This window comes from Bombina bombina, chromosome 10 (assembly GCF_027579735.1).
Source record: "Bombina bombina isolate aBomBom1 chromosome 10, aBomBom1.pri, whole genome shotgun sequence".
NCBI classification, from domain to species: domain Eukaryota; kingdom Metazoa; phylum Chordata; class Amphibia; order Anura; family Bombinatoridae; genus Bombina; species Bombina bombina.
In genome coordinates this window covers 16,301,698-16,329,013 of record NC_069508.1, presented here as the reverse complement: position 1 = coordinate 16,329,013, position 27,316 = coordinate 16,301,698, and the positions used below count along the sequence as shown (strand labels likewise).

At 34.9% G+C, this 27,316-nt stretch overlaps 1 protein-coding gene across 3 annotated transcripts in view; it reads left to right on the top strand.

Annotated features, from left to right (window-relative positions):
- Window positions 1-9,832: 9,832 nt before the first annotated feature.
- The window catches only part of GPSM2 (G protein signaling modulator 2), a 123,148-nt gene continuing 105,664 nt past the window's right edge, over window positions 9,833-27,316 (top strand). For 2 of the 3 annotated variants that reach the window (XM_053693818.1, XM_053693817.1), the window contains exon 1: window positions 9,833-9,904. The gene's annotated coding sequence lies outside the window, so the exon portion shown is untranslated. The remainder of the gene's footprint in view (window positions 9,905-27,316) is intronic. The other variant, XM_053693819.1, reaches the window with a different exon arrangement.

Genomic DNA, 27,316 nt, shown 5'->3' with positions numbered 1-27,316 from the left:
CAGAGTCACCACGATCAATAGCTGTTCTTATCGCTGATCTGTGGTTGGCCATTCTTGTACGAAGATCGTCCACAGTTTTCCCCACATAAAACAAGCCGCATACACAGTGTAACAAATACACTATGTATTTGGTTGTACATGTGACCCGATGTCTGATGCTGTAAGTCCTATTCTTGTAGGGATGTCTAAACACTTTACCAGTTGTTAATCCATTGCATGTTGTACATCCTAAGCAGCGGTAACAACCAGGTTTAGATTGCAACCAGATCTCTTTCATATAACAGCCCCTGGGGTCTGTCTTGACAAGCTGGTCTCTTAAAGACCTCGCTCTCCGATATCCCATTCTAGGAGGTGCTGTCCCTTCAAACGGTAGATCCGGGTCTGAAGATATAAGAGACCAATGTTTACGTATGCTCTCAGCAATAGCTGGTTTGTCAACATCAAAGGTTGTGGAGAACGTCATTCTACTATCTTCCAAAGATGTTTCCTTGTAGGTTAGTAGATCCTCCTGCTGTAGCTTCAATGTATCCATCTTCTGTAGTGCCAGATCTTGTTTATTGTACCCCCTCTGAATGAAACGTGATTCCATAGTGTGCATTTGTTGTTCCCGAAGATCAGCTATGGTATTGTTCCTTGCTGTTCTCTTGAATTGTGATAAAGGTAGAGCACGTTTCAGGGCTGGAGGGTGGCAGCTGTGGGCATGTAGTAGAGAATTACGGTCTGTTTCTTTTGTGTATAGTGTCGTGCACAGTCGACCTTCTTTCTTAAAAATTCTCAGGTCCAAAAAATCCACACTCAAGCTGTTGTACGTCAGTTTGAATTTAATAGTTGGATGTGCTGCATTGACACTTGTAAACCATAATAGTAAATCTTCCTCTGTACCACGCCATATCAAGAAGAGGTCATCTATATATCTTTTGTAATGGGAGATTCTGTCATCCTGGAATAGTGTTGTTCCTCTCGTTTCGAATTCTGCCATGAACAAGTTGGCATATGTGGGTGCCACATTTGACCCCATGGCGGTCCCCGCAATTTGCAGGTAAAATTCCTTCTCGAACCGAAAGTAATTCATCTCCAAGCATGCTGTTAGAAGTTCCTGGATTACATCAACAGGTGGACCCACATACGGGTATTTGGCCAATTGCCTGCATACTGCCGCTATTCCCTCATTGTGAGGTATTATTGTATACAAGCTGGTCACGTCCATAGTGACCAGCAGGGTATCCTCTTGTATATCATTAATGGTGCTGAGTCTTCTTATCATAGTGCTTGAATCCAAGAGGAAAGAATCCATACTCCTGACTAATGGTTGGAGTATGTTGTCCAAATAGATAGCAATTGGCTGAAGCAATGAGCCTATAGCCGAGACTATAGGTCTCCCTGGGGGGGTTTCCATATCCTTGTGGATCTTTGGTAGCGTATAGATTACAGGAACTCTTGGATGTTGTACTGTCATAAAGCCCAGGGCGTCACCATCTATACAGTTAGTCTCATGCAAATGTTGAAGCATGTTGTCAAGTTTTCTCTTGTATATGCTAGTAGGATCACCTCTTAGTTTTATGTAGGTATCTTTATCCATCAATTGTCGCATAATTTCACCCCTGTAATCAGTATAGTTTTGAACGACAATGGCACCCCCTTTGTCCGCTTCTCTTAGAACTATGGAAGTGTTGTCTTGTAAGTCAATGAGAGCGCTTCTTTCATCTTTGGTCAGATTATGTCTATACTGACCCTTCCTTTGATGTGGACTTAAAGTATCCTGTTGTACCATCCTGGAGAAGGTTCTTATAGAGGGGTTATAGCTTGTAGGGTCAAACTTACTCTTCTCTTTGAATATCTTTTTTGGTTGTTCTTGATAATCCTTGAAGTATTCTTTCAGTCTCAAATTCCTAGAGAACTTCTGGATATCTATAAATAGTCCAAAATCATCACACTTGACAGTTGGTATGAATGACAAGCCCTTATTTAAAACCTTTCTCTCATTCTCAGTTAGTACATGATTGCTTAGATTGACAACTAGGTCCTCCTCGGCCGGCCTCTCCTGGGGGGTCTGGGTGGTAGACTTGAACCCCCCCCCCCCGCCTTGTGTGGTTCCTCGTCCTTCCCCGTTTTTTGATCTTGTTGTCATACCACTTCTATAATCATTATGCATCTGTGCAGTGGTAACGGTCGTCGTATTGCCATCAGAGTCAGTACTATTGCCCGAGCTGTCCACTGTATCCATAGGTCTTCTTCTATTGTATCTGTGGCGCCATTGTCTATTTGTGCGATATTGAGCTCTTTCTTCGGGACCCAATTGCCATCTATAGACACTTTTGTTTTTATAATCGTTGGTCACGTCTTCTAGTTTGCGATTTTTGAATGTAATCAACTCGTCTTCATACTTTTTTATATCCTCTTTTAATTTACGAAGCCAATTCTGCTCCCTCTCAGCCTCCAATACCGGCAGATATTGGCCCTCATATTTAGATATTTCTACTTTGCTTAGTTCCAGAAGCCTGGAAACCTCCTGTATTACGAGTAATATCAGGTCCAGGGAGCACTTGTTGAGTATATTACACCATTTAAGGCAAAATTCAGGATTGTTCCTGCCTATCGTGGGGACATTCCTGATACGGAAACCCCTAGGAATGAATTTCTTGCGGTGATACTCAGATAAATATGCTCCATGTAAGGCATAGTCAATATCTTTTTTCTTCATTTTGGCCAGTTTCTCATAAATATTTTTTGTTTGTTCTGTGATAGCCCTCTGGGGTATTGCTGCAAAGCGTATGCGAGATGCATCTTCTTCAGTAAAAAAGAATTCTTCTGCACCTTTTATTTCATCCCCCAGATCCAATTCCTGTGTTGTTTCAATCCCCTCAGCCATAATGTAACAGAGATATTTAATTATTGGTCAATGCACAGTGTCCATAAAAACAAAGAAAATATGAAAATCCTCAGGAGTCACAGTCTGTATAACAATATCAGCCGGGTGCTAATACAATAATAATACAATATCCCAAGAGGTAGCAGCACTCACGGTAACACAGTCATTATTTAGCCTGCCCGGGGTGCTTTAAACTGACAATATGAGCATCCAAAAAGAAAAGCACTCACCGGGTCTTATTCAGCAAACAATCCTTTTAATTTGTGACATTTCGGGGTTGCCCCCGTCCTCAGACAACAATTACAGGTATATACATTTACTCACCCTTTATACACAAACAAACCCGCTCCCAAGTGCAATCCCGCCGGCGGCGTACCGGAAGTCAGCTGCCGTGCGCAGAACCCTACGTCACCGGTTGTCATAGCAACCAGGACGCCTCCCGGCGGAATCCCTGTTATACTAAAACTTAAAAAGTGCATTATTTACAAAGGCTGTATAGGAATTGATACATGCTGACAAAACAACATGTCGAAATAATGGGCTTAGACATCATGATAATATTAAGTACCAAAACGGGGAAAATTATGCTTTATCCTAACACCGTAACTAACAAAAAAAAGAGCTAAACAAGCCACTCAATTTACTTACTATTAGGTCTCTAGCCACTAAACCTACAGAAAAACATACTATCAAAATCCATGAATCTAGGTTCAGAAAATATAAAAGCCAAACATAAATAATATAAGAAATATAGAAATAAAAGCAAGTATACTAAAAATAAAAGATACAAAGAGAACAAAAAGAAAAAGAAAACTCACCAAGTGAAAAATAATAAATGAAAAATAAAGAATAAAACGAAATAAAAAATACACATATAGAATTAGAAAAAATATAAGGGTAATAGAGTCAAGAATAGTAAGCAATAAAAAATAAAAATGAAAAATCAAAAGAGAGTGAAAACAAACATAAAAAGAATACCTATAGTCTCGGCTATAGGCTCATTGCTTCAGCCAATTGCTATCTATTTGGACAACATACTCCAACCATTAGTCAGGAGTATGGATTCTTTCCTCTTGGATTCAAGCGCTATGATAAGAAGACTCAGCACCATTAATGATATACAAGAGGATACCCTGCTGGTCACTATGGACGTGACCAGCTTGTATACAATAATACCTCACAATGAGGGAATAGCGGCAGTATGCAGGCAATTGGCCAAATACCCGTATGTGGGTCCACCTGTTGATGTAATCCAGGAACTTCTAACAGCATGCTTGGAGATGAATTACTTTCGGTTCGAGAAGGAATTTTACCTGCAAATTGCGGGGACCGCCATGGGGTCAAATGTGGCACCCACATATGCCAACTTGTTCATGGCAGAATTCGAAACGAGAGGAACAACACTATTCCAGGATGACAGAATCTCCCATTACAAAAGATATATAGATGACCTCTTCTTGATATGGCGTGGTACAGAGGAAGATTTACTATTATGGTTTACAAGTGTCAATGCAGCACATCCAACTATTAAATTCAAACTGACGTACAACAGCTTGAGTGTGGATTTTTTGGACCTGAGAATTTTTAAGAAAGAAGGTCGACTGTGCACGACACTATACACAAAAGAAACAGACCGTAATTCTCTACTACATGCCCACAGCTGCCACCCTCCAGCCCTCAAACGTGCTCTACCTTTATCACAATTCAAGAGAACAGCAAGGAACAATACCATAGCTGATCTTCGGGAACAACAAATGCACACTATGGAATCACGTTTCATTCAGAGGGGGTACAATAAACAAGATCTGGCACTACAGAAGATGGATACATTGAAGCTACAGCAGGAGGATCTACTAACCTACAAGGAAACATCTTTGGAAGATAGTAGAATGACGTTCTCCACAACCTTTGATGTTGACAAACCAGCTATTGCTGAGAGCATACGTAAACATTGGTCTCTTATATCTTCAGACCCGGATCTACCGTTTGAAGGGACAGCACCTCCTAGAATGGGATATCGGAGAGCGAGGTCTTTAAGAGACCAGCTTGTCAAGACAGACCCGTTTTATTCTTTATTTTTCATTTATTATTTTTCACTTGGTGAGTTTTCTTTTTCTTTTTGTTCTCTTTGTATCTTTTATTTTTTGTATACTTGCTTTTATTTCTATATTTCTTATATTATTTATCTTTGGCTTTTATATTTTCTGAACCTAGATTCATGGATTTTGATAGTATGTTTTTCTGTAGGTTTAGTGGCTAGAGACCTAATAGTAAGTAAATTGAGTGGCTTGTTTAGCTCTTTTTTTTGTTAGTTACGGTGTTAGGATAAAGCATAATTTTCCCCGTTTTGGTACTTAATATTATCATGATGTCTAAGCCCATTATTTCGACATGTTGTTTTGTCAGCATGTATCAATTCCTATACAGCCTTTGTAAATAATGCACTTTTTAAGTTTTAGTATAACAGGGATTCCGCCGGGAGGCGTCCTGGTTGCTATGACAACCGGTGACGTAGGGTTCTGCGCACGGCAGCTGACTTCCGGTACGCCGCCGGCGGGATTGCACTTGGGAGCGGGTTTGTTTGTGTATAAAGGGCGAGTAAATGTATATACCTGTAATTGTTGTCTGAGGACGGGGGCAACCCCGAAACGTCACAAATTAAAAGGATTGTTTGCTGAATAAGACCCGGTGAGTGCTTTTCTTTTTGGATGCTTATATATATATATATATATATATATTATGACACCACGTGTGTATATAGTTATATGTATGAATATATATTATGACACCACATGTGTATATAGTTATATGTATGAATATATTTTATGACACCCCACGTGTATATAGTTATATATATGAATATATATTATGACACCACATGTATATATAGTTCTATGTATGAATATATGACACCACACGTGTATATAGTTCTATGTATGAATATATATTATGACACCACATGTATATAGTTCTATGTATGAATATATATTATGACACCACATGTATATAGTTCTATGTATGAATATATATTATGACACCACATGTATATATAGTTATATGGATGAATATATATTATGACACCACATGTGTATATAGTTCTATATATGAATATATATTATGACACCACATGTGTATATAGTTCTATATATGAATATATATTATGACACCACATGTGTATATAGTTCTATATATGAATATATATATTATGACACCACATGTATATAGTTCTATGTATGAATATATATTATGACACCACATGTATATATAGTTATATGTATGAATATATATTATGACACCTCATGTATATATAGTTCTATGTATGAATTTATATTATGACACATGTATATATAGTTCTATGTATGAATATATATTATGACACCACATGTATATATAGTTCTATGTATGAATATATATTATGACACCACATGTATATATAGTTCTATGTATGAATATATATTATGACACATGTATATATAGTTCTATGTATGAATATATATTATGACACCACATGTATATATAGTTCTATGTATGAATATATATTATGACACATGTATATATATAGTTCTATGTATGAATATATATTATGACACATATTATGACACATGTATATATAGTTCTATGTATGAATATATATTATGACACCACATGTATATATAGTTCTATGTATGAATATATATTATGACACCACATGTATATATAGTTCTATGTATGAATATATATTATGACACATGTATATATAGTTCTATGTATGAATATATATTATGACACCACATGTATATAGTTCTATGTATGAATATATATTGACACCACATGTATATAGTTCTATGTATGAATATATATTATGACACCACATGTATATATAGTTATATGGATGAATATATATTATGACACTACATGTGTATATAGTTATATGTATGAATATATATTATGACACCACATGTATATATAGTTCTATGTATGAATATATATTATGACACCACATGTATATATAGTTCTATGTATGAATATATATTATGACACCACATGTATATATAGTTATATGGATGAATATATATTATGACACTACATGTGTATATAGTTATATGTATGAATATATATTATGACACATGTATATATAGTTCTATGTATGAATATATATTATGACACCACATGTATATATAGTTCTATGTATGAATATATATTATGACACCACATGTGTATATAGTTCTATGTATGAATATATATTATGACACCACATGTATATATAGTTATATGTATGAATATATATTATGACACCACATGTATATATAGTTCTATGTATGAATATATATTATGACACCACATGTGTATATAGTTCTATGTATGAATATATATTATGACACCACATGTATATATAGTTATATGTATGAATATATATTATGACACCACATGTGTATATAGTTCTATGGATGAATATATATATTATGACACCATATGTGTATATAGTTCTATGGATGAATATATATTATGACACCATATGTGTATATAGTTCTATGGATGAATATATATTATGACACCACATGTGTATATAGTTATATGTATGATTATATATATATATATTATGACACCACATGTGTATATAGTTATATGTATGAATATATATTATGACACCATATGTGTATATAGTTCTATGGATGAATATATATTATGACACCACATGTGTATATAGTTCTATGGATGAATATATATTATGACACCATATGTGTATATAGTTCTATGGATGAATATATATTATGACACCACATGTGTATATAGTTATATGTATGATTATATATATATTATGACACCACATGTGTATATAGTTATATGTATGAATATATATTATGACACCATATGTGTATATAGTTCTATGGATGAATATATATTATGACACCACATGTGTATATAGTTCTATGGATGAATATATATTATGACACCATATGTGTATATAGTTCTATGGATGAATATATATTATGACACCACATGTGTATATAGTTATATGTATGATTATATATATATATTATGGCACCGCATGTATATATAGTTATATGTATGAATATATATTATGACACCATATGTGTATATAGTTATATGTATGATTATATATATATATATATATATTATGACACCACATGTGTATATAGTTATATGGATGAATATATATTATGACACCATATGTGTATATAGTTCTATAGATGAATATATATTATGACACCATATGTGTATATAGTTATATGTATGAATATATATTATGACACCATATGTGTATATAGTTCTATGGATGAATATATATTATGACACCACATGTGTATATAGTTCTATGGATGAATATATATTATGACACCATATGTGTATATAGTTCTATGGATGAATATATATTATGACACCATATGTGTATATAGTTCTATGGATGAATATATATTATGACACCATATGTGTATATAGTTCTATGGATGAATATATATTATGACTCCATATGTGTATATAGTTCTATGGATGAATATATATTATGACACCACATGTATATATAGTTCTATGGATGAATATATATTATGACTCCACATGTATATATAGTTCTATGGATGAATATATATTATGACACCACGTGTATATAGTTCTATGGATGAATATATATTATGACACCATATGTGTATATAGTTCTATGGATGAAGATATATATGACACCACATGTATATATAGTTCTATGGATGAATATATATTATGACACCACATGTATATAGTTATATGTATGAATATATATTATGACACCTCATGTATATATAGTTATATGTATGAATATATATTATGACACCACATGTGTATATAGTTCTATGGATGAAGATATATTATGATACCACATGTATATATAGTTCTATGGATGAATATATATTATGACACCACATGTATATATAGTTCTATGGATGAATATATATTATGACACCACATGTATATATAGTTCTATGGATGAATATATATATTATGACACCATATGTATATATAGTTCTATGGATGAATATATATTATGACACCACATGTGTATATAGTTCTATGGATGAAGATATATTATGATACCACATGTATATATAGTTCTATGGATGAATATATATTATGACACCACATGTATATATAGTTATATGTATGAATATATATTATGATACCACATGTATATATAGTTCTATGGATGAATATATATTATGACACCACATGTATATATAGTTATATGTATGAATATATATTATGACACCACATGTATATATAGTTCTATGGATGAATATATATATTATGACACCATATGTATATATAGTTCTATGGATGAATATATATGATGACACCACATGTATATATAGTTCTATGGATGAATATATATTATGACACCACATGTATATATAGTTCTATGGATGAAGATATATGACACCACATGTATATATAGTTCTATATATGAATATGACACAAGAGCCGAGTAACAGTTAAACCGCCTCTCTGCCAGTCTCTCACTGGGCCCCACGGCATATGACACAGAAATTGTGAAACGTTAGAGGATTTACCTCACAACTGAGGCTCAGTGACAAGTAAGTTGCACAGATTTGTGACAACAGAGTGACCTAATTTATCGGTCCGATTGCTCACGCCGCTCCCACCTGACCTCACAGGAGGGGCCAAAGCCAACAACAAACACCCCGACAACCAATTATAGCTCGGTATCATCATTCCCCTCTTCTTATTGGCCAGTCCGAAAGACGCGCCTTCCCTTGTTGCTACTTGATGTATTAGTTGTTGGCGGTTAACTTTTCTTGAAAGTTAGGGTGGGCGTGGTCACAGATGATGGGCATGAGCATGGTGTGAGGAGGCGGGCACAGCGGCGCTAAGCAGTCTGTGAAAGACATAGGGGCGGGACTTACAGTGACAGGGCGGGGATTATTGCAGATTGAAATAGAGCGGGGCGGGGTCAGATCTGTATGGGCGGGGCCACGGGGTGAGGAGGCGGACTAACTAGGCGACAGTCACCGGCTGATCTCCGAGAAAAGTCAACTGCACGGGGTGAGTGCGGGGCCGGTAATGTGACCGGGGAGGAGCTAAACGTGTAAATACGGCCTTGTGTGTCGTGACCTAGGGTAGAGGGCAAGTTGGCACTTGCTGGGGGGTGGAGGGAGGTAACTTAACCCCTTTTGTGTTGGAACTGATTATAATGTGTGTGAGATAAATAGTAACAATGTGTATGTGTTACATGGTAGTAATATGTGTGTTACATGGTAGTAATATGTGTGTTACATGGTAGTAATATGTGTGTTACATGGTAGTAATATGTGTGTTACATGGTAGTAATATGTGTGTTATATAGTAATATGTGTGTTATATAGTAATGTGTGTTATATAGTAATAGGTGTGTTACATGGTAGTAATATGTGTGTTACATGGTAGTAATATGTGTGTTACATGGTAGTAATATGTGTGTTACATGGTAGTAATATGTGTGTTATATAGTAATATGTGTGTTATATAGTAATGTGTGTTATATAGTAATGTGTGTTATATAGTAATATGTGTGTTACATGGTAGTAATATGTGTGTTACATGGTAGTAATATGTGTGTTATATAGTAATGTGTGTTATATAGTAATGTGTGTTATATAGTAATAGGTGTGTTATATAGTAATAGGTGTGTTACATGGTAGTAATATGTGTGTTACATGGTAGTAATATGTGTGTTACATGGTAGTAATATGTGTGTTATATAGTAATGTGTGTTATATAGTAATAGGTGTGTTATATAGTAATAGGTGTGTTATATAGTAATAGGTGTGTTATATAGTAATAGGTGTGTTACATGGTAGTAATAGGTGTGTTACATGGTAGTAATATGTGTGTTACATGGTAGTAATATGTGTGTTATATAGTAATGTGTGTTATATAGTAATAGGTGTGTTATATAGTAATAGGTGTGTTACATGGTAGTAATATGTGTGTTACATGGTAGTAATATGTGTGTTACATGGTAGTAATATGTGTGTTATATAGTAATATGTGTGTTATATAGTAATGTGTGTTATATAGTAATGTGTGTTATATAGTAATATGTGTGTTACATGGTAGTAATATGTGTGTTACATGGTAGTAATATGTGTGTTATATAGTAATATGTGTGTTATATAGTAATGTGTGTTATATAGTAATGTGTGTTATATAGTAATAGGTGTGTTATATAGTAATAGGTGTGTTACATGGTAGTAATATGTGTGTTACATGGTAGTAATATGTGTGTTACATGGTAGTAATATGTGTGTTATATAGTAATGTGTGTTATATAGTAATAGGTGTGTTATATAGTAATAGGTGTGTTATATAGTAATAGGTGTGTTATATAGTAATAGGTGTGTTACATGGTAGTAATAGGTGTGTTACATGGTAGTAATAGGTGTGTTACATGGTAGTAATATGTGTGTTACATGGTAGTAATATGTGTGTTACATGGTAGTAATATGTGTGTTACATGGTAGTAATATGTGTGTTATATAGTAATGTGTGTTATATAGTAATGTGTGTTATATAGTAATGTGTGTTATATAGTAATGTGTGTTATATAGTAATAGGTGTGTTATATAGTAATGTGTGTTATATAGTAATATGTGTGTTACATGGTAGTAATATGTGTGTTACATGGTAGTAATATGTGTGTTATATAGTAATATGTGTGTTATATAGTAATGTGTGTTATATAGTAATGTGTGTTATATAGTAATGTGTGTTATATAGTAATATGTGTGTTACATGGTAGTAATATGTGTGTTACATGGTAGTAATATGTGTGTTACATGGTAGTAATATGTGTGTTACATGGTAGTAATATGTGTGTTATATAGTAATATGTGTGTTATATAGTAATGTGTGTTATATAGTAATAGGTGTGTTATATAGTAATAGGTGTGTTATATAGTAATAGGTGTGTTATATAGTAATAGGTGTGTTATATAGTAATAGGTGTGTTATATAGTAATAGGTGTGTTACATGGTAGTAATAGGTGTGTTACATGGTAGTAATATGTGTGTTACATGGTAGTAATATGTGTGTTACATGGTAGTAATATGTGTGTTACATGGTAGTAATATGTGTGTTACATGGTAGTAATATGTGTGTTATATAGTAATGTGTGTTATATAGTAATGTGTGTTATATAGTAATGTGTGTTATATAGTAATGTGTGTTATATAGTAATGTGTGTTATATAGTAATATGTGTGTTACATGGTAGTAATATGTGTGTTACATGGTAGTAATATGTGTGTTATATAGTAATATGTGTGTTATATAGTAATGTGTGTTATATAGTAATGTGTGTTATATAGTAATGTGTGTTATATAGTAATATGTGTGTTACATGGTAGTAATATGTGTGTTACATGGTAGTAATATGTGTGTTACATGGTAGTAATATGTGTGTTACATGGTAGTAATATGTGTGTTATATAGTAATATGTGTGTTATATAGTAATGTGTGTTATATAGTAATGTGTGTTATATAGTAATAGGTGTGTTATATAGTAATAGGTGTGTTATATAGTAATAGGTGTGTTATATAGTAATAGGTGTGTTATATAGTAATAGGTGTGTTATATAGTAATAGGTGTGTTATATAGTAATAGGTGTGTTACATGGTAGTAATATGTGTGTTACATGGTAGTAATATGTGTGTTACATGGTAGTAATATGCGTGTTACATGGTAGTAATATGTGTGTTATATAGTAATGTGTGTTATATAGTAATGTGTGTTATATAGTAATGTGTGTTATATAGTAATGTGTGTTATATAGTAATAGGTGTGTTATATAGTAATAGGTGTGTTATATAGTAATGTGTGTTATATAGTAATATGTGTGTTACATGGTAGTAATATGTGTGTTACATGGTAGTAATATGTGTGTTATATAGTAATGTGTGTTATATAGTAATGTGTGTTATATAGTAATGTGTGTTATATAGTAATGTGTGTTATATAGTAATGTGTGTTATATAGTAATGTGTGTTATATAGTAATGTGTGTTATATAGTAATGTGTGTTATATAGTAATGTGTGTTATATAGTAATGTGTGTTATATAGTAATGTGTGTGTTACATGGTAGTAATATGTGTGTTATATAGTAATGTGTGTGTTATATAGTAATGTGTGTGTTATATAGTAATATGTGTGTTATATAGTAATATGTGTGTTATATAGTAATATGTGTGTTATATAGTAATATGTGTGTTACATGGTAGTAATATGTGTGTTACATGGTTGTAATATCTGTGTTACATGGTTGTAATATCTGTGTTACATGGTTGTAATATCTGTGTTACATGGTTGTAATATCTGTGTTACATGGTTGTAATATCTGTTACATGGTAGTAATGTGTGTGTTACATGGTTGTAATATCTGTGTTACATGGTAGTAATGTGTGTGTTACATGGTTGTAATATCTGTGTTACATGGTAGTAATATCTGTGTTACATGGTAGTAATGTGTGTGTTATATAGTAATATGTGTTACATGGTAGTAATAGTGTGTGTTACTTAGTAATAGTGTATGTGTGAGTTATATTATGTGTGTTACATCATGGTAGTAATAGTGTGTGTGAGCTATAGTATATTGTGTTGCATAGTAACAATGTGTTTTAGCTACAGTATATAGTAATATGTATAACATTGTAGTAATAGTGTTACATAGTAAGTGTGTGTGTTACATAGTAATAGTATATGTGTGAGTTTATATAGTAATATGTGTTACATGGTAGTAATAGTGTGTGCGCTATATAGTTGTGTTATATAGTAACAATGTGTGAACTAGATGGTAATATGTATGTTACATAGTAACAATGTGTGTGTGTGTGTGTGAGCTATATAGTAATATGTATGTTACATAGTAACAATGTGTGAGCTATATAGTAATATGTATGTTACATAGTAACAATGTGTGTGTGTGTGAGCTATATAGTAATATGTATGTTACATAGTAACAATGTGTGTGTGTGAGCTATATAGTAATATGTATGTTACATAGTAACAATGTGTGTGTGTGTGTGTGAGCTATATAGTAATATGTATGTTACATAGTAACAATGTGTGAGCTATATAGTAATATGTATGTTACATAGTAACAATGTGTGTGAGCTATATAGTAATATGTATGTTACATAGTAACAATGTGTGTGTGTGAGCTATATAGTAATGTGTGTTTCATAGTAACAATGTGTGTGTTTGTGAGCTATATAGTAATATGTATGTTACATGGTAGTGATTTGTGTTACATAGTAATAGTGTGTGAGACTTGTATAGTAATATCTGTGTTATATGGTAGTAATAGTGTGTTACATAATAATAGTGTGTGTTGCATAGTAATAATGTGTGTCTGTGTTACATAGTAATTGTTTGTAGGCTATATAGTAATATGCATGTTACATGGTAGTAATAATGTGTGTGTTACATAGCAACAATGTGTGTGTGAGCTATATAGTAATATGTATGTTACATGGTAGTAATAGTGTGTGTTATATGGTAATAATGTGTGTGTGAGAGCTATATAGTAATATGTATGTTACATGGTAGTAATAGTGTGTGTTATATGGTAATAATGTGTGTGTGTGAGAGAGCTATATAGTAATATGTATGTTACATGGTAGTAATAGTGTGTGTTATATGGTAATAATGTGTGTGTGTGAGAGAGCTATATAGTAATATGTATGTTACATGGTAGTAATAGTGTGTGTTATATGGTAATAATGTGTGTGAGAGCTATATAGTAATATGTATGTTACATGGTAGTAATAGTGTGTGTTATATGGTAATAATGTGTGTGTGTGTGTGAGAGCTATATAGTAATATGTATGTTACATGGTAGTAATAGTGTGTGTTATATGGTAATAATGTGTGTGTGTGTGAGAGCTATATAGTAATATGTATGTTACATGGTAGTAATAGTGTGTGTTATATGGTAATAATGTGTGTGTGTTACATAGTAGTTGTGTGTGAGGCTTTTATATAGTAATACCGTGTTACATACTAATAATATGTGAGTGATGTGACACATAGTGATTAGTTTTTATGTGTAAATGAAAGGCTAATTTAGCAATACTAGGTCATCAAAATATGCTTTTGGATTTCTTCTTTTTTTTTTTTTTTTTTTTAATTTTTATTTCTATATTAATAGAATTATTTTGCCAGGCTTCTTAAAGGGATGTGATACCCAAATATTGAAGCACTTGAAAGTGATGCAGCATTGCTGTAAAAAGCTGTCTAGCAAATATCACCTGAACATCTCTATGTAAAAAAGGAAGATATTGTACCTCACAATTTCCTATGTATTCACACCCCACTGTAAAGAGACTTAAAGAAGCTAGTCCCAGGACTTGCTAGGGAGCGTGCACCTGGTATGTGCAGGCACAGTCATATTTTGCTATTCAGTTTAAGGAAGTTTACTATGCGATAACAGCAAAGCAAACCATGACCTCAGCACTGCTGATGCTGATTGGCTATTGTTTTTGTTTTTTTTTGTGTAAAATTTGCTGCTGGACAGTGGCTGAAGTATAACTCTGCACAGAGCACTTACCAGTGTGAGCTGAAGAAGTTGTGGAGGTAAAATATCTATCTTTTTTACATAGAGATGCTCAGGGGATATTTTCAAGTCGGCTTTTTACAGTTATGCTGCATTAGTTTTATGTGAATTAGCATATGAGTATTACGTCCCTTTTAATATGTGCTGGTGGCGTTTCCTTCTTAACTTCTAAGGTTGATGCAGCTGTGTCACCCTCTTTATACACATGTATAGATTTACACACCGGTGAAAAAATATCACTATAGTTTACTAGTTAAAGGGACATGAAACACAAATTAGTTTTTTTTATGATTCAGATAGAACATGCAATTGTAAACAACTTTCCAATTTACTTCTATTATCTAATTTGTTTTGTTCTCATGGTATCCTTTGTTGGAAATGATACCTTGGTAGGCTTAGTAGCTGCCGATTGGTGTCAGTGCATTAAGTAGTTCCCATAGTCCACTGTTGCTTTTTTTTTCCAAAGAATACCAAGAGAATGAAACAAATGAGCTAATAAAAGTAAATGGGAAAGTATGGGTTTTATGTCCCTTTAACAGAGAGAAAGTTACTAATATGTTTTTTAATAAAAATTAGATGTAATGTCTTATTCATTCTGTACAATTTCTTACATTCTTGTGAATATATAAACAGAGGCATCCCTAGGCTCCAGCTATGGGGGGCACAAATAAATATAGGGGTCACTGCTAATATACACTAGATATGCACAAGCAAATGTGGGACCTCCTCACAGGGAGGGGGGCACTCAGGGGTCTTGGAATCATGAAAACATTTATATGTGTACGGAGAATCCACTAAGATTTCTTAAGTTTAGTCGCATATTAAAGGGACATGAAACCCAACATTTTTATTTCATGGTTCAGATAGATAATACAATTTTAAACAACTTTCCAATTTACTTCTATTATTTAATTTGCTTCCTTCTCTTGTTTTCCTTTGCTGAAAGGTATATCTAGGTAAGCTCAGGAGCAGCCGAGAACCTAGGTTCCAGCTGTTGATTGGTGTCTGCATATATATCGATTGTGATTGGCTCACCCATGTGCTCAGTTAGAAACCATTAGTGTGATGCTGCTCCTTTAACAAATTATACCAAGAGAATGAAACAAATTAGATAATAGGAGTAAATTAGAAAGTTGTTTAACCCCTTAAGGACCACAGCACTTTTCCATTTTCTGTCCGTTTGGGACCAAGGCTATTTTTACATTTCTGCGGTGTTTGTGTTTAGCTGTAATTTTCCTCTTACTCATTTACTGTACCCACACATATTATATACCGTTTTTCTCGCCATTAAATGGACTTTCTAAACATACTATTATTTTCATCATATCTTATAATTTACTATAAAAAAATTATAAAATATGAGGAAAAAATGGGAAAAAAACACACTTTTTCTAACTTTGACCCCCAAAATCTGTTACACATCTACAACCACAAAAAAACACCCATGCTAAATAGTTTCTAAATTTTGTCCTGAGTTTAGAAATACTCAATGTTTACATGTGCTTTGCTTTTTTTGCAAGTTATAGGGCAATAAATACAAGTAGCACTTTGCTATTTCCAAACCACTTTTTTTTTAAAATTAGCGCTAGTTACATTGGGACACTGATATCTTTCAGGAATCCCTGAATATCCCTTGACATGCATATATTTTTTTTAGAAGACAACCCAAAGTATTGATCTAGGCCCATTTTGGTATATTTCATGCCACCATTTCACTACCAAATGCGATCAAATAAAAAAATTTGTTCACTTTTTCACAAATTGTTTCACTAACTTTAGGTTTCTCACTGAAATTATTTACAAACAACTTGTGCAATTATGGCACAAATGGTTGTAAATGCTTCTCTGGGATCCCTTTTGTTCAGAAATTGCAGACATATATGGCTTTGGCATTGCTTTTTGGTATTTAGAAGGCCGCAAAATGCCACTGCGCACCACACATGTATTATGCCCAGCATTGAAGGGGTTAATTAGGAAGCTTGTAGGGAGCTTTTAGGGTTAATTTTAGCTTTAGTATAATGTAGTAGACAACCCAAAGTATTGATCTAGGCCCATTTTGGTATATTTCATGCCACCATTTCACCGCCAAATGCTAACAAATAAAAATAAAGCGTTACATTTTTCACAATTTTAGGTTTCTAACTGAAATTAATTACAAACATGTGCAATTATGGCATAAATGGTTGTAAAAGCTTCTCTGGGATCCCCTTTGTTCAGAAATAGCAGACATATATGGCTTTGGCTTTGCTTTTTGGTAATTAGAAGGCAGCTAAATGCCGTTGCGCACCACACGTGTATAATGCCCGGCATTGAAGGGGTTAATTAGGGAGCTTGTAGGGAGCTTGCAGGGTTAATTTTAGCTTTAGTGTAGGTATCAACCTCCCACATGACACATCACACCCCCTGATCCCTCCCAAACAGCTCTCTTCCCTCCCCCACCCCACAATTGTCCCCGCCATCTTAAGTACTGGCAGTAAGTCTGCCAGTACTAAAATAAGAGTTTTTTGGGGATTTAAAAAAAAAGAAAAGATAATTGTGCTCTGTAGGATCTCCCTTTAGCCCCCAACTTCCCTGATTTCCTCCCCCCCCCCCCCCCCCCCCCCCAAACAGCTCTCTAACCCCCCTCTCGACCTTATTATGCGCCATATTGGGTACTGGCCAATTTGAAATCAAATATGTTTTTTAGAACATTTTATTATTTTGTTATTTTAAAAATAGTATTTTCTGTAGTGTAGCTGCCCCCCCTCAACCCCCAACCTCCCACCCTCCCAGATCGTTAACATTTGTAATGTTCCCACCCTCTCTCCCACCGAGTACCACCTTGCAGTGTTCCATAGTGTAGGGTTCCCACCCGCGCGCACCCGCTCACGCGCGCGCACTCCATCCCGCCCCCCTTCCCCACCGATGGCCGCCCACCCGCCTCCCACGATCAGCTCCCACCCACCAACGAACAGGGCCATTGATGGCCGATGCAGAGAGGGCCACAGGGTGGCTCTCTCTTCATCGGACGGCTTAAAAATGTTATAGCAGGATGCCTCAATATCGAGGCATCACTGCTATAACATGAAAGCAGTTGGAAGTGATCAGGATCGCTTCCACTGCTTTCAAAGACCAACGACGTACGGGGTACGTCCTTGGTCATTAACTGCATTTTTTTGCAGGACGTACCCCATACGTCGTTGGTCGTTAAGGGGTTAAAATTGTATCCTCTATCTGAATCATGAAAGAACATTTTTGGGTTTCATGTCCCTATTAATAAAAGTATTAAATCAAGGTCTAATAATAAATGTGTTTTCTGTCATTCTCATTTTTATTGGTGTATCTGAATTAAAGAGAAAAAAAAATATAGAGATAAGTAAGTTTGGAGTAAGGCTAGTGCAATGAAAGCAAGGTGCTTACTAGGAACTGATGATCGACCATTCCTAACCCTATCTGTTGTGCTGCACTTTAACAGAGCTTTTCCTTATAGCAGCGAATGACCTAAAGCTCCCCGGTAACCACAGCTAATGATCAGTCTATAGACAAATGGTAGCAATGTGAGTGCATTCACGTACCTTCTGCATCCTCCGATACACCCACTGTGTGCCACACTGGTGGAACCTGCAGGGCATGTAGCGCCTGACAACCTGTTCGAGGACTGGTCTCAACTCACTGGCATCTAATCGCTCAGTGTCGGCGTCCAGTAGACAGGCACGCCTTCTCTATGATGTAATCTGGAACACCAGAAGGAGGCTCACAATCCAAACAATGTTGACAGATCCCAAATTCAGCTAGCCACTTAAGTGAAAAAAATAACAACATAGATGGTGCCACTAGTACTCACTCATACTTTCCAGAGATGCGGAGTCCCTGTACTCCGTGTAGAAGAAAAAAAAGGAAAGTAAGTAAAATCTTATAAAGGCTATATTCCATATCCATTAAAAGCCAACAAGGGGCAAAGACAGAAAACACAGTCTGATCAGTTGTGGTCTGTCGACCGTTATCATAGACACTAGTGTTACATGTGTGGTTACTCAATTAAAAAGGGTGAACAATACCCTGATTGGATAAAACCAAAACAGTATTAAATTAACCCCTTCCTGGTCCAAATGATCAGTAGATCATCTATGAATCTAGCATACCTGTGAATGGAACCAAAGAAGGAATTTCTATCCCCATAGATGTGGAACCTCGAACAAACCCATAAAGAGGTTGGCATACAATGGGGCAAACTTGGCCCCCATCGCTGTGTCACGTCTCTGGAGGTAGGATTGGCCCTTGAACTTAAAAAAATATATTTTAGGAGAAAGGAGATGACTCATACTCATATCGGTGTCATAATCCAAAAAGTGCCTAACAGCCATGATGCCTAATTTGTGTGGGATGGTGAAATATAAGGAGACAACATCGATAGTTAGCCAACTATAGGAGCTGTTCCACTTCACATGTTCAAAGGCTGCTAGTGCATGTACATTATCTCTTAGATAACTGGGCAAATTGGTGACAAGGGGCTGCAAAAATTGTGGTCAACTCAAAGGGAAAGGGTCTCCAACAGTGAACCAATCCCTGCCTCTATTGGTCTACCCTTTACCTCCTTTAGGCTTTTATGGACCTTTGGAAGATGGGCATCACTGGGTGATCAACTAAATGAGAGTTGAATGTATCCTTATCAATGAAGCTCATCTTCAAACCATCATCCAAAACAGTTTTCAAATCTTTTTGGAACCTAGCTGTAGGATCACCATTCAAAAGCTGATAGGTAAAATTATCATTAAGCTGGCGTAATGCCTCCCTGATATACTTCTGACGATCCATAATCACTATTGAACCTCCCTTATCAGATTGTAGAATCACAATCTCAGTATTATTTTGTAACTTTTTAATTTCTTCCTTCTCTTTTAAAGTAAGGTTAGACTCTGTTCTATTACCTGATCGTGATAACTCTGTAAGATCCTTAACCACCCTTTTGTTGAAAAGTTCCAGGGATTTACCCCTACTTTGAATTGGGTAAAAGTGGACCTAGGTTTTAGACAAAGCTGTCTGTTATATGTACCAAGTACAACTGAATAATTAGGGTCTGACTATGTAAATAAGGGAGTAGTTCTGGTTTATTATTATTATTGGTTGAAGAGGTTACTTTAGGACTGTTTTGTTTTTATCCAATCAGGGTATTGTTCATCCTTTTTTAATTGAGTAACCACACATGTAACACTATTGTCTATAACGGTCGACAGACCGAAACTGTTCAGACTGTTTTCTGTCTTTGCCCCTTGTTGGCTTTTTATGGATATGGAATAAAGCCTTTATATGATTTTACTTACTTTTGGTTTTTCGCTTTTTTTTTTCTCTCTATTTGAATTAAACACAAAGCTCCGATGAAAGTTTTATCCTACTGTCATAATACGTGCTGTCGGCATAATTCCTGCATAGCTCTGGCAACAGGTGCTCAGAATGTCATGGTTCTCATGGTCTGGCAATTAGCGTAAGGTAAGAAAAATAAAAATGAGAGGGCGCTTAAGCAAGAAAAAGTACCACACTTAATCTCTAATAAAATTTAATATAAATTCAATTTTTAAACAAATATAAAACAGGATAATATTATCGCCAACAGTAGAATTAAAGGGACGTCTCCCTAGCAAAAATTATGCAATTGCAAGAATAATATGTATTGCTAAAATACCACCAAAATCTAAATTGCAAAATTTAAAATGCAAAATTTAAGAAATGCATATAATCATCCATACATAAAAGAAACATAAGTATTGGGTTAGGCAAACAAGTGCAAATAGTAAAAAGCAGTTCTTATTTCAACGGATAGAGTGTATAAATCCGTAAATGTTCATCAACTAATAGATTGCTGTGATCCAAAGATATCTTGACAAAGTTTCAAAACTAATATCAGCAACTTTGTTGCAGCTCAGGAATAAATCTGCCACTTAGGTTGAAAAAAACAATGTTCCACCTTGTATATGGAGTATATGTTGATACTTGTGGGGTGTTGGAAGAGAAAGTCTTTATAAAATAGCCAGTATTGTATGACAAAAGAAACGCTCCAGGGCGTTTTACCGTAGGCTCCTGTCAGCTGAAAACAAGCCGCTCAGCGTGTCTTGGTGGCGGTTCTCCCGCAGTGATCAAACAGAGTTCAGAGCTCACTCCCACATGAATTTGCCAGCTAACACTAAGCCGTTCAGCCCACACTGATGGCGGTTCCTCTCAGTAGGTAAGCACGGTTCAGGGCTTTGATAAGCTGTATCACTGGCTATGTCGATAGTTGCCAAGATTAGCACCTCACCTTGAAACTGCCAATATCAGCGGCTCGCGGACCAGACCAGAGTCTTAGCAGCAACAGAAATTGAAGATGTATGTATATCCCGCACTTAGCGTGTATCACGCGCGGTATAAGGAACTAGGTACCTAGTATTATTGCTCTATACAGGACAAGCAACTCTCCTTCTTCTACGCGTTTCACCAGACTTAGGGCTTTTTCAAGATGATAGTTGCTCCCGGAACAAAGTTTAAAAACCGGCTGCTGTTCTTCTATAGGTCCGTTTTCTAATTGTTTCTAAAGGTGGAATTTGTTTTAAGGTGGATTGTACATTGAATAGAAAGACTTAAAATGTGGCACTGATTTATCAGCAATTGATATTTTAAAAAGGATCTTTTTCATGTAAAAATAGATATTGCATTTAAAACATTTATATTATATTGGGTGGTATTTAAAAATATTTTAGATGAAAAACCTTCATATAACAAATGCTACTAACATTCAAGTAAATCATAAAAATACATTTTAAACAAAACATTTTATAAAAGATGAAGGTGGTATACTGCAAATCATGACTAGACATATCAATTTGTTGTAAAAAATGTGTAAATGTCCAATATATTTGCTAAGGTTTTTGTTTAAGGGGACAATACCTAGAGATAGTGACAATAATTACATCCTTATTCTGCGTACAGGTTGGGTGTTCTACTGAACTGATTTTGTATATGCCATATGTCTATATTATAAAAGTCTTCTTAACGGTTTGAAAGATTTAATAATTGGGAGAATGTTACAAATATAAATAAAGGTCTGTCACCCTAAATTCATAGTACAAATAGAGAGACATAATTAATTTATCATAACTTTTTTTTAAATATCTTAACTGATAAAAAGGTAATCCAGATTATTAACAGACTCATACTTCTAAAAAAGGGGACAAATCTAGTTCTGAATTGAGACCAGCAGGGTGAAGGGAGTTATATTTATATATGAACTCTGCTTCTTTTTTGAGGAGTTTGGTTTCGAAGTTACCTCCTCTCCAATCCCCTTTTACTATGTGAATACCCCAAAATTTAAAATGTTGCAAATTATTGTTGTGAATGTCTCTAAAATGTTTATAAAAATGAATATCTAGATTTCCTTTCTCAATGTTGCATAAGTGTTCTCTTATCCTGTCACGTAGCATCCTTGTTGTTTCTCCAAAATAAACTAAATTACATGAGCATTTTATAACATATATCACACCCTTCTGTGAGCATCTTATTATATTTTTAATATATTGAATTGATATGTCTAGTCATGATTTGCAGTATACCACCTTCATCTTTTATAAAATGTTTTGTTTAAAATGTATTTTTATGATTTACTTGAATGTTAGTAGCATTTGTTATATGAAGGTTTTTCATCTAAAATATTTTTAAATACCACCCAATATAATATAAATGTTTTAAATGCAATATCTATTTTTACATGAAAAAGATCCTTTTTAAAATATCAATTGCTGATAAATCAGTGCCACATTTTAAGTCTTTCTATTCAATGTACAATCCACCTTAAAATAAATTCCACCTTTAGAAACAATTAGAAAACGGACCTATAGAAGAACAGCAGCCGGTTTTTAAACTTTGTTCCGGGAGCAACTATCATCTTGAAAAAGCCCTAAGTCGGGTGAAACGCGTAGAAGAAGGAGAGTTGCTTGTCCTGTATAGAGCAATAATACTAGGTACCTAGTTCCTTATACCGCGCGGGATATACATACATCTTCAATTTCTGTTGCTGCTAAGACTCTGGTCTGGTCCGCGAGCCGCTGATATTGGCAGTTTCAAGGTGAGGTGCTAATCTTGGCAACTATCGACATAGCCAGTGATACAGCCTATCAAAGCCCTGAACCGTGCTTACCTAGCGTATATTTCAAATAGCTGCTGCTATTGAATTACAAGTGTTATTTTTATTGGTTTTATATACCAGTGATTATATATTGTATTGTTTGATTGTCATTGTATTGGTTTTATATAATCATGGATCCATGATTTTATTGTAATTGTATTTTTATATTTCTACTGTGTAATAAATACTGCACTTTTGATTCTACCACACCTAGCCTCCGTTAGTTGGCGCCCGGTCTACTCCCATTTATAACAGTATATCACATTGGTGACAGCTAGGGATCACCACTCCGGGCATATAGGTGATAACTGGCGCTGAAGTAATTATTCAATTTTTCATGCCGATAAGGCTGTCCTTCGCACTGGGTTGGGATTTCTCCCGAAGATGTGTATGTGCGCAACATTAATCAGGAGATTGTAGCTCCTTCCCTGTGTCCTAACCCTTCTTCAAAAGAACGGTTACTCCATAACTTGGATGTGGTTCGTGCTTTGAAATTTTATCTTCAGACTACAAAGGATTTCAGACAGACTTCAGCATTATTTGTTATCTATTTGGGGAAGCACAAAGGGCATATGGCTTCTTCCACTTCCCTATCTTTTTGGCTGTGGAGCATTATTCCCCTTGCTTATGAGACAACGGGACATAAGCCTCCTCAGAGGATTACGGCTCACTCAACTAGAGCTGTGGCTTCTTCCTGGGCCTTCAAGAATGAGGCCTGTATGGAGCAGATTTGTAGGCTGAAGCATCTTTTGGGAGAAGGGTTTTACAGTCTGTGGTGCCCTCAGACTAGGGTCTGCCTCTTTTTTGCCCTCCCGTTTTCATTCAGTTTCCTCTAGAGCTTGGGTATTTGTTTCCCACAAGTAATGAATGAAGCTGTGAACTCTCCTTGTATTAAGATGGAAAACATAAATTATTCTTACCTGATAATATAATTTCCATCTGTACAAGGAGAGTCCACGGCTCCCGTCCGGTTCTCTGTTGGGCGGACCTAGATTTCTTTTGTTTTTCTTCTGGCACCATTTATACCCTGATATTTCTCCTACTGTTCCTGGTTCCCTCAGCAGAATGACTGGGGGATGAGGGGAGTGGGGAAGGTATTTAATCCTTTGGCTCGGGTGTCTTTGTCTCCTCCTGGTGGCCAGGTTCTGTATTCCCACAAGTAATGAATGAAGCCGTGGACTTTCCTCATACAGATGGAAATTAAATTATCAGGTAAGCATAATTTATGTTTTTTGAGATTCATATCAATTTGTTTTACATATTGAGAACGATCACTTTCCAGTTGTTTGATTTCCTTTAGTGAATATCCCTGTTTCAGAGTTTAGGCTGAAGTTGCCTTTGTGGTTGGATGACATAGACCTAGTGATGAAATCCTTTTTGGCATGAAGAGAAATCACACACAATCTTTGGGATCTTTTTTAAGAGCTATAGGTTATGTTTGTGTCCTTCACACCTAGAACCTTCATGGCAAGACAAATTGCTCTCATACTAAAGATTGTTTTTCTAAAATACTTAGAGGAACTCACAGTAGTGATGAGACTTCATAGATAATCTCACCAGAGCAAAAAGTCTGGTGTAGCCACCAATCAGCAAGCACTACCCAGGGGCTGAACCAAAAATGGGCCAGCTCCTAAGCTTACATTCCTGCTTTTTCAAATAAAGAAACTAAGAGAATGAAGAAAAATTGATAATAGGAGTAAATTAGAAAGTTGCTTAAAATTGCTGCTCTATCTGAATCATGAAAGAAAACAATTGAGTTTCACATCCCTTTAAGAACTGGTGAGAACAGACTGAATCCCACTACTGATTGTACTCATACCAACAAGTTCCTGAATAAACTGAGGTTCAAGGAATTTGTGATATATATGTGGTTATTGCTGCTCCTGACTCAAGTATGCTTTTCAACAAGGGAATGCCAAGAGATTGAAGCCAATTACATAATAGAAGTCAATTAGAAAGTTGTTTAAAATTGCTGTTCTTTGTAATTTTCATTTTACTGTCCCTTTAAGATAAATTATCAATTTGATCTGTTGCAGTTAAAGGGACAGTAAACACCTTGAGAGTTTTTTTTTTATAAACTACTTAGTTATGCATAATGAATCCACTTTGTAATATAATTTTATTATTTACTTTGCTCCCTTTTTCATGTAATTTAGCTCTTAAAATTGAGCAATTTCTAATTCCCAGAACTTAGAATTCACCTTGTGACTTCTCAAGGCTAACCATGCTACATATCCATTGCTAATTGGCTTTATTGCATAATAAGTGCAAAACAATTTATTTTATACCAACTTTGACAGTGACTAGCCTTGTTGTCTGAGGACTAAAGCCCTGATTGGCTCTTTCAAATAAGGCAAATGATAGGTGGAGTTTGGCTATTGGAAAATAACTGCAGTAAAAAGGATGTTAATTTGTTTAAAAAATTAAAAACTTTTCTGATATGTTATTCTATAGCAGAACAACAGAAATGTCTTGTAATTACACTGTGTACTGTCCCTTTAACTCCTTCACGCCATTAGGACGGCATTGAACGTTCTACCTTATATAGCGTCCTGCAGCCTCCCCTTTGACGCAATCAAGAAGCGGACTGGGGGGCGTGTCTAGCCGCGTAGGCAGTCTCTCATAATCCGGTCCCAGCCTTGTAATCATGTGATCGCATCGATGATCATGTGATTGTATTTTTACATTGTGTTTACATCGGACTTTGATGCTGACACGAAGGGGTTAATGCTGCTATTTCATGTCACATTACGTATCAGTTACTTCTGATAATGATTATGTATTGTTTTCTTGTCTATAAAAGTAGATGTCATTGCCATTTATCAGTGTTAATCGTAGTTTACAAATATATGCAGCCTGACTTGTTATAATTTTATTTTCTGAATATTGTTTTTAGGAAATGTAGTCAGATGTATGTATTTATGTCTGTAATCAGCCTGATTAGTTTGTTGTTGGCATAAGTAAAGGTATTACAGACAGCTTATTTGTTGTTTATTCCTACTCTAGTGGTTTCTATGACCGTAGACTCTCCTGGGAAGAAAACCTGTATTGCTGCTATTCATATAATTAACATATTTGTGGCATAAGTTCATGTTAAATACTCCCTGACTTGCACAGGCGTGCCTCATTACTGTGATTCTCTGAGGGTGAGCAGGCTTATTTATGTATTCATGTTCTGCATGTATAAAGCATATAGGCATGTATGTATTGTATTATATGCGCGTAATAAATAAATATCTCTATAGCTCTATATCCTCTTCTGGGACGGCAAATTATAGGTATTCTGAAAATGTAGAAAAATGTGGCCGTCACTTAAGGATCATTGAATACAATAGAATCGCATAATAGAAAACACAATAACACTTACTCTGAATTTTAAATGAGCAGTTGGTTATTTCTGACAAATTTCAAAATGTATTTCAGTTTGCTGGCCCCTGTATCATGTGAAAGCGACCAGCCATTCATAGACTCCTAGATACTGTGATCTCTTGCACATGCTCAGTAGGAGTTAGTGCCTCAGAAAGTGTGTGTGTGTATGTATGTATATGTATGTATATGTATGTATGTATGTATATATGTATGTGTGTATGTGTATATATATATATATATATATATATATATATATATATATATATATATATATATATATATATATATATATATATATATATATATATTGTGTGTGTGTATATATATATATATATGTATCATGTATCAGCCAATCATGGAATCC